Source organism: Lepisosteus oculatus, unplaced genomic scaffold, assembly GCF_040954835.1.
Source record: "Lepisosteus oculatus isolate fLepOcu1 unplaced genomic scaffold, fLepOcu1.hap2 HAP2_SCAFFOLD_94, whole genome shotgun sequence".
In the NCBI taxonomy this organism is placed as follows: Eukaryota; Metazoa; Chordata; class Actinopteri; order Semionotiformes; family Lepisosteidae; genus Lepisosteus; species Lepisosteus oculatus.
The window spans coordinates 1-12,500 of record NW_027168430.1 but is presented as its reverse complement, the minus strand read 5'-3'; the positions used below and the strand labels follow the sequence as shown (position 1 = coordinate 12,500).

At 44.7% G+C, this 12,500-nt stretch overlaps 5 non-coding genes and 1 pseudogene across 5 annotated transcripts in view; 4 read left to right on the top strand and 2 right to left on the bottom strand.

Moving 5' to 3' along the window:
- Positions 1-43, top strand: part of trnai-aau (transfer RNA isoleucine (anticodon AAU)) — a 74-nt gene extending 31 nt beyond the window's left edge. Inside the window, exon 1 of the tRNA in view lies at positions 1-43. This exon is cut by the window's left edge and continues 31 nt beyond it. This is a non-coding gene — a tRNA (tRNA-Ile).
- Positions 44-1,313: 1,270 nt separating this feature from the next.
- Positions 1,314-1,395, top strand: trnas-aga (transfer RNA serine (anticodon AGA)). The gene has a single exon. It is a non-coding gene; the product is annotated as a tRNA-Ser (tRNA).
- A 213-nt stretch (positions 1,396-1,608) lies between these two features.
- Positions 1,609-1,679, top strand: trnag-gcc (transfer RNA glycine (anticodon GCC)). The gene has a single exon. It is a non-coding gene; the product is annotated as a tRNA-Gly (tRNA).
- A 5,445-nt stretch (positions 1,680-7,124) lies between these two features.
- On the bottom strand, positions 7,125-7,266 carry LOC138236867 (U4 spliceosomal RNA). The gene has a single exon (XR_011188847.1). It is a non-coding gene; the product is annotated as a U4 spliceosomal RNA (small nuclear RNA).
- A 1,292-nt stretch (positions 7,267-8,558) lies between these two features.
- On the top strand, positions 8,559-8,677 carry LOC138236881 (5S ribosomal RNA). Its single transcript, XR_011188861.1, has one exon. It is a non-coding gene; the product is annotated as a 5S ribosomal RNA (ribosomal RNA).
- Positions 8,678-9,313: 636 nt separating this feature from the next.
- On the bottom strand, positions 9,314-9,494 carry LOC138236856 (U1 spliceosomal RNA; annotated as a pseudogene).
- Positions 9,495-12,500: the final 3,006 nt, after the last annotated feature.

Genomic DNA, 12,500 nt, shown 5'->3' with positions numbered 1-12,500 from the left:
GCTAATAACGCCAAGGTCACGGGTTCGAGCCCCGTACTGGCCAGGTCCTTTTCTCCTCTCTTACCAAAGCTGTTAGGTTCCTTTCCGTGGTGAGTGGGGTTGTCATGCAACGCTGCCACATAGTGCCGACAGACAAGAGTGTTGCGGGAGAAGAGAAAAGTGTTTGAAGATTTAAGAGTGTCTTAGGTGGAGCCAAAATCAAGTGTCACAAATACAAGTGGGAGGATTTCCAATGTTTAATATGGTAAAAATAAGCGGAAGTTATCTGCCGGTCCGGCACAGTCTGCCATGCTTTTGTCATATACTGTAAAGTGGTGTCGAACTGGGTGTCGAACTGGAGCCTCACCATTTGCATATGTGAGGCTCCAGTTATACGTCGAGTGTCACATTAAATGACAAAAATGAAGAGAGTTAAAGCAGCTGGAGAGGTTTTCTTACAACTTTTGAGCTGACACAGTTTTGGAAAATGTTTCCTTCACGCTGCACTGTACAACATAGGCAGCCAAGAGTCTCCAAAACAAAACAGAATTGACAGATAGGAGAAAATTCCCACTCGTCCTGAAGTTCCCAAAATCCAGCACTGAGCGTAAACAAAGTGTCTAAGTAGCGTGGGAATGCTAACCCTAACCCTAGCTGGAGTTTGAGCAATCCAGCACTGAGCGTAAAAAGATGAGTCAAAGTAACGTCTAATCGGATTAGTTTCCTTAGAGCTGGTTCAGAGTCTGCTCAAGAGTTTACCTTTCACACATGCGCAAAGAAGAATGTTGGGGGTGCACGCTTCAAGGCGCCTTACAGCTGTAGGGAGTGATTCGAGACGATTCGTGGCGTGTGCTCGTTCCCATATACCGTACGCCCCGGGGTGCAGTGCTAGGATGATGTACAATACCGCTTGGGCACGTAACGGCGTTATATGCAAGGTTTTCGTTTGTTCGTTTTGTTTTGCTCTGCTTTGCTTTGTTTTGCTTTCCATCGCGTTGGTAAGAGCGTAAATAAAAAGGCGATTCCTGCGTCTACCACTAATGTAAGAGCTATTTCAAGTGCGACGTGGTGCGGCTTTTCAAATGCTTGTGGGCATTTCTCTGTTGTTGATTCTTTTTTTGTGTGTAACAAAGTGGCATTTTCATGTCCGGACGGGGAGACTTTATCATTCCGACATGAAGCCACCCTTAAGTCCTCTGAGGCGTGTCTGTCTGCAAGGCTTGTATTTTGGAAATGTTTGTTTGAAACGGAGAACGACTTTGAAATAGGCTTCCGCCGGCGCCTCGCGATCCAGGTAAGATTGTAGCAAGAACGCAGCGGCAGTGGGGCTTGCTGTAGTCGTGGCCGAGTGGTTAAGGCGATGGACTAGAAATCCATTGGGGTCTCCCCGCGCAGGTTCGAATCCTGCCGACTACGTTATCCGCCTCCAGTCGGTGTGTTTCGGCGCAAGCAAAGAAGCGCGCCTCTTTGCTGTTCCTGGTGGTTTTAAAACGCCCAATCGCTTGTACCCGCTGCCTTGGAAATAAGTTCTTCAGCGTCCGCGAATGGCATTTTGCAGCTGGAAGCAGATGTCGACGCGTTTTGCACAGAGCACCAAAAAAGCGTCTTTTTTGAAGGCCCAGGCACTGAGCATTGGTGGTTCAGTGGTAGAATTCTCGCCTGCCACGCGGGAGGCTCGGGTTCGATTCCCGGCCAATGCAGTGGCTTTTGCAGCGAGCGGCTCCATCACTTGCATCCCCTTGCAACTCGCAACTCAAAAAACCCACTGAAGCTAAGCAGGTGTGAGCCAGGTCAGTACCCGGATGAGGGTGAGCTACAGGGGAAAACAAAGCTTCCAGCTGGAAGCGGTGTTAATGGTGCCGGCGGTGGGGCGCTCACCCTGAGGTCTGTGCGGGTCCCAATGCCCCAGTATAGTGACGGAGATGCTGTGTTGTAAAAGGGCGCTGTCTTTTGGATGAGATGTAAAACCGAGGTCACAGCGCTCTGTGGTCATTCAAAATGACCACCAAAACCTTTGACAAAAGCTCTTGGTAATTGATGGTCTTCAATAATGCTTCTCCTTTAGGTACATTTTAAATCAGCTGAAAAATGCTGTGAAATGGGGGGGCACTTCAGGCCAGTGTAGGATTTGGGTTACAAGAACCATGAAACTGCACGAGAAAGCCCGTACACTGATTACACGGCTTTCTATTCAAAGGAGGACAAAAGAAATTCCCTGAGTTTGATTTTTTGCAGCACAGAGAGGAGCACTGTCGTGAGGCTGGTTAGCTCAGTTGGTTAGAGCGTGGTGCTAATAATGCCAAGGTCGCGGGTTTGAGCCCTGTACGGGCCAGGTCTAGATCCAGGTCCCTGTTTGTGAAACAGGCAAATGACTGTCTCAGGGGCCCATTCCTCATTCTCAAGACACATGTATGCAGTATGTACACCGTGCATTGAGCAATAGGGACTGAATACACCACAGGTAAGGTTAGAAGTCATTCTGAGGTGCCACATGTGAGGGATACAGCTAGGCATCCGAAATGCAGGGTTTGAGACCCTTCAGGAGTACTGCATCCTTTGAGACAGACCCGTGCATGTTAAACAAATGATCATTTCTTTCGGCATTAGGGACTAAATATACTAAACATATGATGCTAAAATGTTATTTTCACATATATTAATGTAATAAATGATTGCTTATGCTTTAGAAACAAATCTAATTAAAATAAAAGCTTAAGTTTTGTATTTATCTTGTACCATAGAACATGATTTTCTTTGTATTTCAAGCCCACAAAGTGTCCAAATGACGCACTACATGATATAAGGAAGATTATCACATGCATATCGGTATTATCTTTCTTATGAAAATGCATTCCTTTCATTACCTTTTACTTTTTAAAATGAACTCAAATTGAGTATAATGTAATAATTTAAGTAGAATAGATTCTAATAATATAATGATCCAGTGTTTTGCACTACTTCACTGCTTCACTGCTCTATGCCATCTGGAAATAAATCCTCAGACTGCTTACTGCCCTGGGCATGTACCAATAAATTAAAGGAGCACATCTGTTTATCACTGCGTTGAAGCAGGAGACACACAGTCTCTGCAAACACATCCTAGATACAGTGTTCCAGCACCTTTGACCTCATCCAGAACATATCATTTCTTGAAAGGGATTGCTGTCCGAATGCACATCTGAATCCCAAACAGAATCTCTAGTAAAATACGATCATTTGTGAAACAGGCAAATGACTGTCTCAGGGGCCCATTCCTCATTGTCAGACACATGTATGGAATGCTTTCACCGTGCATTGAGCAATAGGGATTAAAAACACCGCAGGTAAGGTTAGATGTCATGTTCTATGCTCATTTCTTTCAGCATTAGGGACTAAATATACTAAACGTATGATGCTAAAATGTTATTTTTACATATATTAATGTAATAAATGATTGCTTATGCTTTATAAACAAATCTAATTAAAATAAAAGCTTAAGTTTTGTATTTATCTTGTACCATAGAACATGATTTGCTTTGTATTTCAAGCCCACAAAGTGTCCAAATGTTCTATGATCATTTCTTTCAGCATTAGGGACTAAATATACCAAACGTATGATGCTAAAATCCTGAAAAAAGGATGTGCTCCATCTCGTCAGTAGATTGGATTCCAAAACTGATTTGGGTCAATATACATTACCTTTGAAATTAAAGTACAGTCTACTGTAGGGAACCATCAACTTAGAAAGCATTGGCCTTCCCTGGGGGTCAGGTAGGTGCAAAAGATAAACCTTTATCCTATCTTTATCTTAAGATAAGTGGCCAAGCAGTATTTTTCCAAGTTTCACCAAGCACATCATGTTGCCATAGTAGACAAAGTTCTATAAAATGTTAAATAACTTTTAAAAAAAGTATCTTGGTCTTACAGTACTGTACAAGGTGAATTAAACTGTCCCTGGTAAGAAAAAGTAATTAGAAGCATCTCAGAAACTTTATCTCTAGAAACATTAGCTGTTTTATATCATGTAATTTAGTGTGATGTTGTCAGAATTCAAGGACATTATCACACACAGAAATTGGTTCAGTTAAATCTAAAAAACACAGCTAAACATGGGTTTAAATGTAACAGAAGTCTTACCTCTTGTCAAAAGATTTAATTCAAGAAGCGATGTAATAAATGATTGCTTATGCTTTATAAAGAAATCTAATTAAAATAAAAGCTTAAGTTTTGTATTTATCTTGTACCATAGAACATGATTTTCTTTGTATTTGAAGCCCACAAAGTGTCCAAATGATGCACTACATGATATAAGGAAGATTATCACATGCATATCGGTATTATCTTTCTTATGAAAATGCATTCCTTTCATTACCTTTTACTTTTTAAAATGAACTCAAATTGTGTATAATGTAATAATTTAAGTAGAATAGATTCAGGTAGGAAATATAGAGTCATGATGTTTATGGCTGACATCATTTCACATGGGTGAATTTTAAGCTAAGAAATAAAAACATTTACAATGAAGATACCATTGCTTAATTTTAAATGCCTTTAAAAAATAAATACCTCCTGAGAATAATTTGCCACTCCCAGATCCTTGGTAAGGTACTGTTTGAATCCAATCAGGAGAGGAGCATCCAGGGAGTGCTTTCTATAGAGTCCAGCTTGGGCCACTCTCTTCCGGCCTGCTGATACTTTTTAACTACTCAGGGCCTGTAAGGATATAAAACACCGGTTTAAACATTTTATACCTATAAGACAAATTAGAATTTTAGTAAAAAATAGATACATCTGAAAAATAAAAAGTCTTACTGCTGATAGAGTTCTTCAGAGCTCACATCTTCCCCTTCCTTATCCGCTTCTGTTTCAGTTTCTAGAGCAGCCTCTGGCATCTCTTCCTCCTGGACTGCGGCCTCTTGCTCAGGGCCGCTGGAATGCAGGTAGATTCTTTTCAACATGCTTTTACATAATATGTTGTAACAATGATTTCAAAAAGAAACTACAGAAGCCTTACAGATTAAAAATATCTCACCTTGCCAATGTGTCTTCAGGCTTCCCATGTACAAAAAGGCCCAAGGACTCTAGCAGTCTTACAACCACTATCCTGTTTGCCTCACCAGACACGATCTCTATTCTGTGGTAATCCACGATGACCCCGTTCTTCAGGTGATTCATCATGTCCTCCCTCGCCTGTTGAGAGGCCATCCTGATGTTTTCTGCCGTGGCGTGCTTCATACACACCCTCTTCAAGTGAGCAGGAAGCTGATCAAGAGTATTCAGGCACATCTTGCACACCAGGGGAATCCTCGCGGGTTTCCTTTGAAAATAAATAATACCATCTGTGTATAGAAACAAGCTAAGACTGATTTCTTAAATTATCCTTAATTTTCTCTCTCATAGTTTGAGCATAATGATTTTATTGCATTTATATAAGAATTGCTCATTGCTCCTAAATAAATAATGGTTTCATAAAAAAGTGAACACTTGGTCTCAGTCACAGACTTTCCAATAGAAGCCATTGTGGAGTTCAACAACTGCAGGTCCTAGAAGTGGGGAAGGAATTTTAAAAGAGAAATTGAATTACAATACAGAAGGAATGGCTGAGGGATCACTGAAATATATATATACAAATTCCAAAGACTGAGTCCATATAGAAACAACTACCTTTCATTTTCAGTATAAGAAAAAAAAAACATTATCTTCCAAAGCATCATAAAATTGTCCCTTCTTCCAGACTCTACTTCTCTCTTGTAGTAGTATAGCAGACCTTTCCAGGTGAGCAGATCACAGAGTCCGAAATGAGCTTCCTCCATCAAGCAAAGTACCTGAACATGACTCTGTCTTCATAAAAGTGCCCCTGTAATAAAGAAATTAAATCCGAAATCAAGAGGGCAGTTGCCTACTGAAATACAAGAAGTCATCAATTTTAACCTAGCAACACATTAAAGGCTGCATCTATACAAGTACGATTCTAGAAATGCTCACCAGATTACGTTTTAAGAAGGAACTGCGCCTCAGGTTCCGCCGAGATCTTAACTCGGATGGCAGGATTCAGAGTCCGGAGTGCGGACTGATGGCGCACGGAGGGTCCATATACTGTGGATCCCTCAGTGATCTTCCGCGTATTCAAACCGTTAGCGTGTGACTCCCCTGTCCCCGTGACCTCTTTGCTCTGCTCTCTCCTCTGTGCAGCTGAGCCCGACTCACGGTAAAATGGAAAAAAATATGCCCTCGACGTGAGATTTATTCTGGAGCGAGCCAGTGTTGCGCATAGCTGCCTTCAAAGCAGTTAACCCAGGTTCAATTCCCGGCCAACGCAGTTGCGAATGTTTTCAAATGCTGTCATGAGCCTTGGATTGTGACTAGCAAAGCGAAGCCTTTTGAAAGAGCTAAAGCACTGCAAAACGGAATTGAAGGAGAATCTTACAGGGGATTCTGAGCAGTGTCTGCATACATGCAGTCAGATAAAGGTGCTGAAAGCTTGAGCTACTCTCAATGTCATGCTGCCCTTCCCCGGAGTAAATCTGTTACATTGAAAGAATGCTTCTGGCAGGTTCAAAAAGGGACCCTTTTTAATTGGAGAAATCAATGATTTCGAATGAATTCTGTATGCGTTAAAAGACAGCTATACACAGAAAACATGCAGGACACTGCTCATGATGTTTCCCGAGCCGAAACACAGTGCGTTTTTCCAAGCCATTTGACAAAGCCCACCCACTGAAAACTGCAGCAGATCGTGTAAAGACGTTCAACTTTGTAACTACTGCACGCACAGGAAGCAGAATAAATTCCTCTTTTCAAACTGTCAAAGGTTTGCTTTGCGAACGCTGCAAGACATCGCACAATCTCTTTTGAATGGGGACAAACGATTTCTTATGGGGCGCAGTAAGTACAGACGTTTAAAATGCTCCACTCATGCCGACGATGCAGCATGAAGAAGCGCAACCTAACGTTTGACAGACAAAAGCCAGACGCCGCTACGAGCAATATGAAATCATACTGACAGCACACGGCGTTTCGCGCTGACTCAAAAGTAATCTCGACAGACGCTGTTCTCTGCATAAAGCTGAAAGAGCTAAAGAGCGTTTCTGTTGACACGTAACAAGCTCGTTTCTTTCTACCATGATATCACCGTGACCAAATCTGTCTTTAAACACCTTGCTCAGTCTCTGACGAGACTGTCAAAAATTGCTTTCGCCGATTGTATTGCAATCCGGCGGAAGCGGGGTATTGGGAAAAGTTTTCAACTAGCAATAATCGCGCCTCGGCTAAACCTCACAGGCTACGATACTGCCACTGCGCAAAGCTGACGGTTGCCAGGCAACCGCGGGGATCCTATGGAAATCGTTAGCGATCGTCTCATGGCATGTCGTTGCTATAACGCTTCATATTTGTCGTCTTCTTCTTCTTCTAGCTTGAGGTTTTGAAGAATTTCATGACAGACAAGGGCTCCGTTGGGAACAAAGGGCGTTGTGAGAAAACCGTTGCTTATTTTCAGCAGCAGAAATACAACCCTTTAAATACAAGATGACAGAACAATGACGAAGGGCATGCCGGGAGGAACTCATGCACTACAGAGGAAAGGGGGCGGGCACGTACAGTTCACATTCAAGCCACAAGAACTCTTCTCGGATGTTGCACAAACAAATCCTAACGTCCTGAAAGCATTGCAGCATGTTTGTGTCCCACTTCCCGTGGCTGCGGGACGACTGACACGAACGGACAAACACAATCTGTGGCGTTTAGCGTGACATAGTCTTGCAGGCATCGTGCTGTCTCACTGCAATATTATACCGCTGGAGGAAACAGTCCATCTGGCCATGAAACTCATTTGAACGTCTAGCTACAACAACTAACAATATCATGATTTATTCAGGATGTGTGGAATCAGCACGTCCCGGAGACAGCTTCCGAAATCGTGAGCATTCTCTGGTGGTAGGGGCGTTCAAGATGGCGCTCAGGTGGGAGGTAAAGTTTAGTGGTTGGGGAGTTTTTTTGAGTTTTTCATGACCTGAATGTTAATTTTTGCTTTTTTTGACTACAGAAAAATAAGGACTTAACACTAGTTGTTTAAACTTCAGTTATAATTGAAAGAAAAAAAAACGATTTTTTTTTAGGTTTAAAAAGTCCGATATGAGTAACACTGGGAAAAGAAAAGAGAGTGCTGGGTCTTCGAAGGAGAACTCTAAGATACCTCAATCGTATATGTATAGCACTACAAAAAAATCGATGGCAACTAAAGGGAAAAGTGAAGCAGCTGCAGGGGCAGCAAGAGGGCGGAGGCGCCGTGCGCCCGGCCGACGTGTTGGACCGGTGCGCTTTACGTGCTGAAATAAACACGCGACAGCCCCGAAATGTTTCCAGAGTGCTGTGCACTGAAGACTTGCCTGGTGCTCCTCCGTGCAGATTGTTTGTCCTCCTCCAGTGCAGGACGAGCCAACACAAGGGAGCGCATTCGCCAACATCCAGGCACGCAATGCGATTTGGAAAGCAGCTCCTTTCCAAAGAGTTGCACACGAACGATCCTTCAGTCCCGCTCGGGGGGCACGGAACCCCCGCCACACACAGCTTCAAGTAGCGAGTCAGGCGCCAGGGGTTTCGCTTACGGCCACACCACCCTGAACATGCCCGATCTCGTCTGATCTCGGAAGCTAAGCAGCGTCGGGCCTGGTTAGTACTTGGATGGGAGACTGCCTGGGAATACCAGGTGCTGTAAGCTTTTGCTCTCCCGGCCAGCAGGGGTCGCCGTTGGTGCCGTAGGCTTTGGGAGGAAAACCTGCAGGATGGAAAGGTGATCTATAGCCTCATCTCTAGAGATGTTTTGTTGCTGTGGCATGTGTGTGACCCATATTCAAAAAAAAAAACCCGTCTGTAAAACGAATATCGAAGCTGCCTCTAAATCTGCAAATGAAGATGAGTCGATAAACCACTCGTTTTTCGTATAACTAGACATATATTCATTTGTTACCAATTTCATTCATTGAGCATGGATACAATAGAGGTACAGCCATTCACTGTTTGACATGTCTGCACTGGTACAGAACCCAGCAATCAGAAAACGGGTGAAACTGTCTTTAGACTCAGCATACAGTACCGAGGCCCCCCATGACCAAATAAAGGCTAACCTCGATAATCAGCCTAAAGAACGCAGACTACAGCAAAACGACTGACTTTGAAAAGGGAATGAACGTCCGGAAGGAGTAGTGGAACTAGCTTGAGATGCTTCTCCGGACCCCTAACTAAAAGCCAGCGAGAACCAGCAGCGGCGTCCACTCCTGTCGAACCGGGATCCTTCCGCAGCCACGCAGCTCGTGGTGTCCTAACCCTCCCGTATCTGATTTTGGACCAAGCACATCAGGGGAGAGCGCGAACCCAGTCCCCCACTACCAGAAATTATGCAGTCGAGATTCCCACATTTGGGGAATTCACAGGGGTCAGCACAGCCGGAGTGCAAAAATGACTCTGTTTTCTCCCCGAGCGAGGAGGAAGGAGAGCATGGCGATGGGGACAGCTGGAACCCCTCCACCCCTCCCTCTACCCCCTTCCTTGAAATGGACTCCGTGAACGCTTTTACTGCTGCCACCCTGATGAAGGCTCATTCAGAGGATGGCTGGCAGGAAATTGGTAAGAAGAAAAAGAAAAAGAAGAAGGTAACAGGTGAGACCGAAGAGAAATGTGTTTTGTAAAGACTGGTTCCACTTTCTTATGTAATATGGCTCTAAACATAATTTCTCTTAACACCAGAGGTATCAATGACAGAGTGAAATGCCAGTCTGTCTTTGATTACCTCCAGCAGAGAGAGGGAGATGTGTTGATGTTGCAGGAGTGTGCTTTAGCCTATCAAGAGAGGTATAAAAGCTTTGAAGATAGGTGGGATAAAGGGCCTTCTGTTTGGTCAGGGGACAATAACAACAGAGCCTCTGGCGTGGCCATTCTTTTCAAAGGATGGGCTTTCAAATTGAAAAGTATTCAGAGGGTCATAGATGGCAGGTTGCTGTGTGTGGATGTGGAATGGGGGACCGTTAACCTGCGGCTAATCAATGTGTATTGTCCTACTGATGTGGGAGGAAGGGTGGAGCTACTCAAGGCACTCTCTCCCCTATTGTTAAGTAGCACAGACGTGATAGTGGGAGGGGATTTTAATTGTATCTTAGAGCACACAGACAGGCAGTCTAGCTCTCCGATAAAATTGGATTCCAGCTCACTGGCCCTGCAAAACTTAGTTCAAGACTTTAAACTCTCAGACACATATAGATGTATATATCCCACAACAGCAGGATATACATGGTCAGGGAGGAATAGCAGCTCCAGAATTGACTATTGCTTTGTCTCAGAGAGAGTGAAAGTTGTTGGGGTCACTCTTCAGCCTGTCTTCTTCTCAGATCATCAGGCTTTAGGGTGTAGAGTGGAACTCCAGGGCGGGACTGTCTTTGGCCCAGGCCTCTGGAAACTCAACACAAAGCTGCTAGAGAACGAGGGGGTTGTATCCCGCTACAAGGAGAAACTATCACAGTGGCTGTCCTTGCAGTGTCTGTACGGGTCAGTAGGAGAGTGGTGGGAGGAGGTGAAGGTGAGGACAAAGGCCTTTTTCATGGCTGAGGGAAGGAAGGCTGCTGCCAGACGGAGAGGAGTGCTAGCCAGGAAACAGAGGCAGCTGCAGCGTCTCTACACGATGCTGCACAGTGGCTTCGATGTGCTCGAGGATATCACCCTTTTAAAAAAGGACATCCGGAGCATAGCCGAAGAAAGTAGTCGAGGAGTGCTGTTAAGAAGCAGAGTGCAGTTCTTGGAAGAAAATGAGAAGTGTACTCGCTTCTTTTTCAGGAAAGTGGTAGGCTCCAAGTCTGTCATGGAAAGTGTAGTTGATGAGGAGGGACGAGAGAGAACAGAGCCGAGTGCTATCCTCTCCTGCACCGAGGCCTTCTACTCAAGACTGTACAGCTCTACAGAGGTAAAGGATGAAGAAATTCATTTTTTTACCTCAAAGCTAGAAAACGTTTTGAGTGAAGAAGATAGGGAAGTACTTGAGAGGGATTTGACAGTAGAAGAGCTGAGACAGGCTATGGAGAGCTTACAGAAGGGGAAAACTCCGGGTGCTGACGGGCTCCCTAAAGAATTTTATTGCACCTTTTGGGATCTGCTTCAGGATCCGCTACTGCTCCTATTCGAGGAAAGCTATAAGACAGAATTGCTGCCTGACTCCTTAAGAGAAGGCACTATCTCTCTCTTGTTTAAGAAAGGAGCAAAGAATGACATAAAGAACTGGAGACCCCTCAGCCTCTTAGGCGTGGACACTAAGATCCTGCGCCTACAAAATGTAGTGGCCTCACTGGTAGGGAAAGAACAGACTTGTGGGATAGCAGGACGCCTGATGAGCGACAACCTGGCCTTGTTGAGGGATGTTTGTCTGTACTCAGAGGATCGCTCCCTCCCTCTGTGCATTTTAGGTGTAGACCTAGAAAAGGCCTTTGACCGCCTAAACCGGCAGTACTTCACATCGGTACTTGAGCACATGAATTTTGGCCCCATCATGAGAAAGTGGATTAACCTGCTGTACACAGGTAGCAACAGCAGAGTAATGGTTAATGGCAATAGATCACGCCCCTTTGAAGTCTGTTCAGAGGTGAGGCAGGCCTGCCCATTATCCCCCTTGTTATTCGTTTTGGCTATGGAGCCCTTAGCCTGTGCCTTGCGCCAGGATCAGGCCATTAATCGGATACCAGTGCCTGGAAGTGGGGGAGGAGAGGTAAAGACATCTCTATACATGGATGACGTCACCCTGCTCCTCTCTGACAATGCCTCAATTAGCAGAGCTCTGCAGTGCTGTGATCGTTTCTCTTTGGCTTCATCCGCAAAAATTAACAAATCTAAGAGTGAGATTTTTTATCAGAACTGGAGGGAGCCAAAAGAAGGACATGATCTCAGGCTGCAAGAGAAGAGAATTAAGGTCCTGGGGGTGTATTTTGGAGAAGAGATGGGAACAGTAAATTGGCAGAACAAATTGCCAATCTTAAACAAAAAACTGATGCAATGGAAGGACCGAGACCTCACCATGACAGGGAAGGTGCTGGTCATCAAAGCCGAGCTCTTGCCTGTCTTGAATTTTCTGGCTTCTACCTTCCCAATCCCACACCGTGTTGCAGCGGTGCTGAGGAGATTGATGTTTCAATTTCTATGGGGTGGGAAGCAGGAAAGACTCAGAAGGGAAATAATGTACAGGCCGCTACCCTCAGGGGGGAAGTCTGTCCCAGATATTTCTACGAAGCTGCTGTGCATTTTCCTGGCCTCTGTGCTGAGAGGCTTTGCAACAGCACCTGCAGCGCGTACCTGGACTTATTTTTCCAGGCTCTGGGTAGGTAGGGAGGAGTTCAGAGTGTGGGGTGTCAGACCCAAGCTGGACGTCCCACTCTCTGACACATGCCCTGCAATTTATGGGACAGTTAAAAGTTTTCTAAGATCTCACCCAATTGGCCATATTCCCCTCCGAGATGTCAGCGTCCAAAAACTGGAAGATTTCGTTGCACCCCAGAACAATAGGCAGA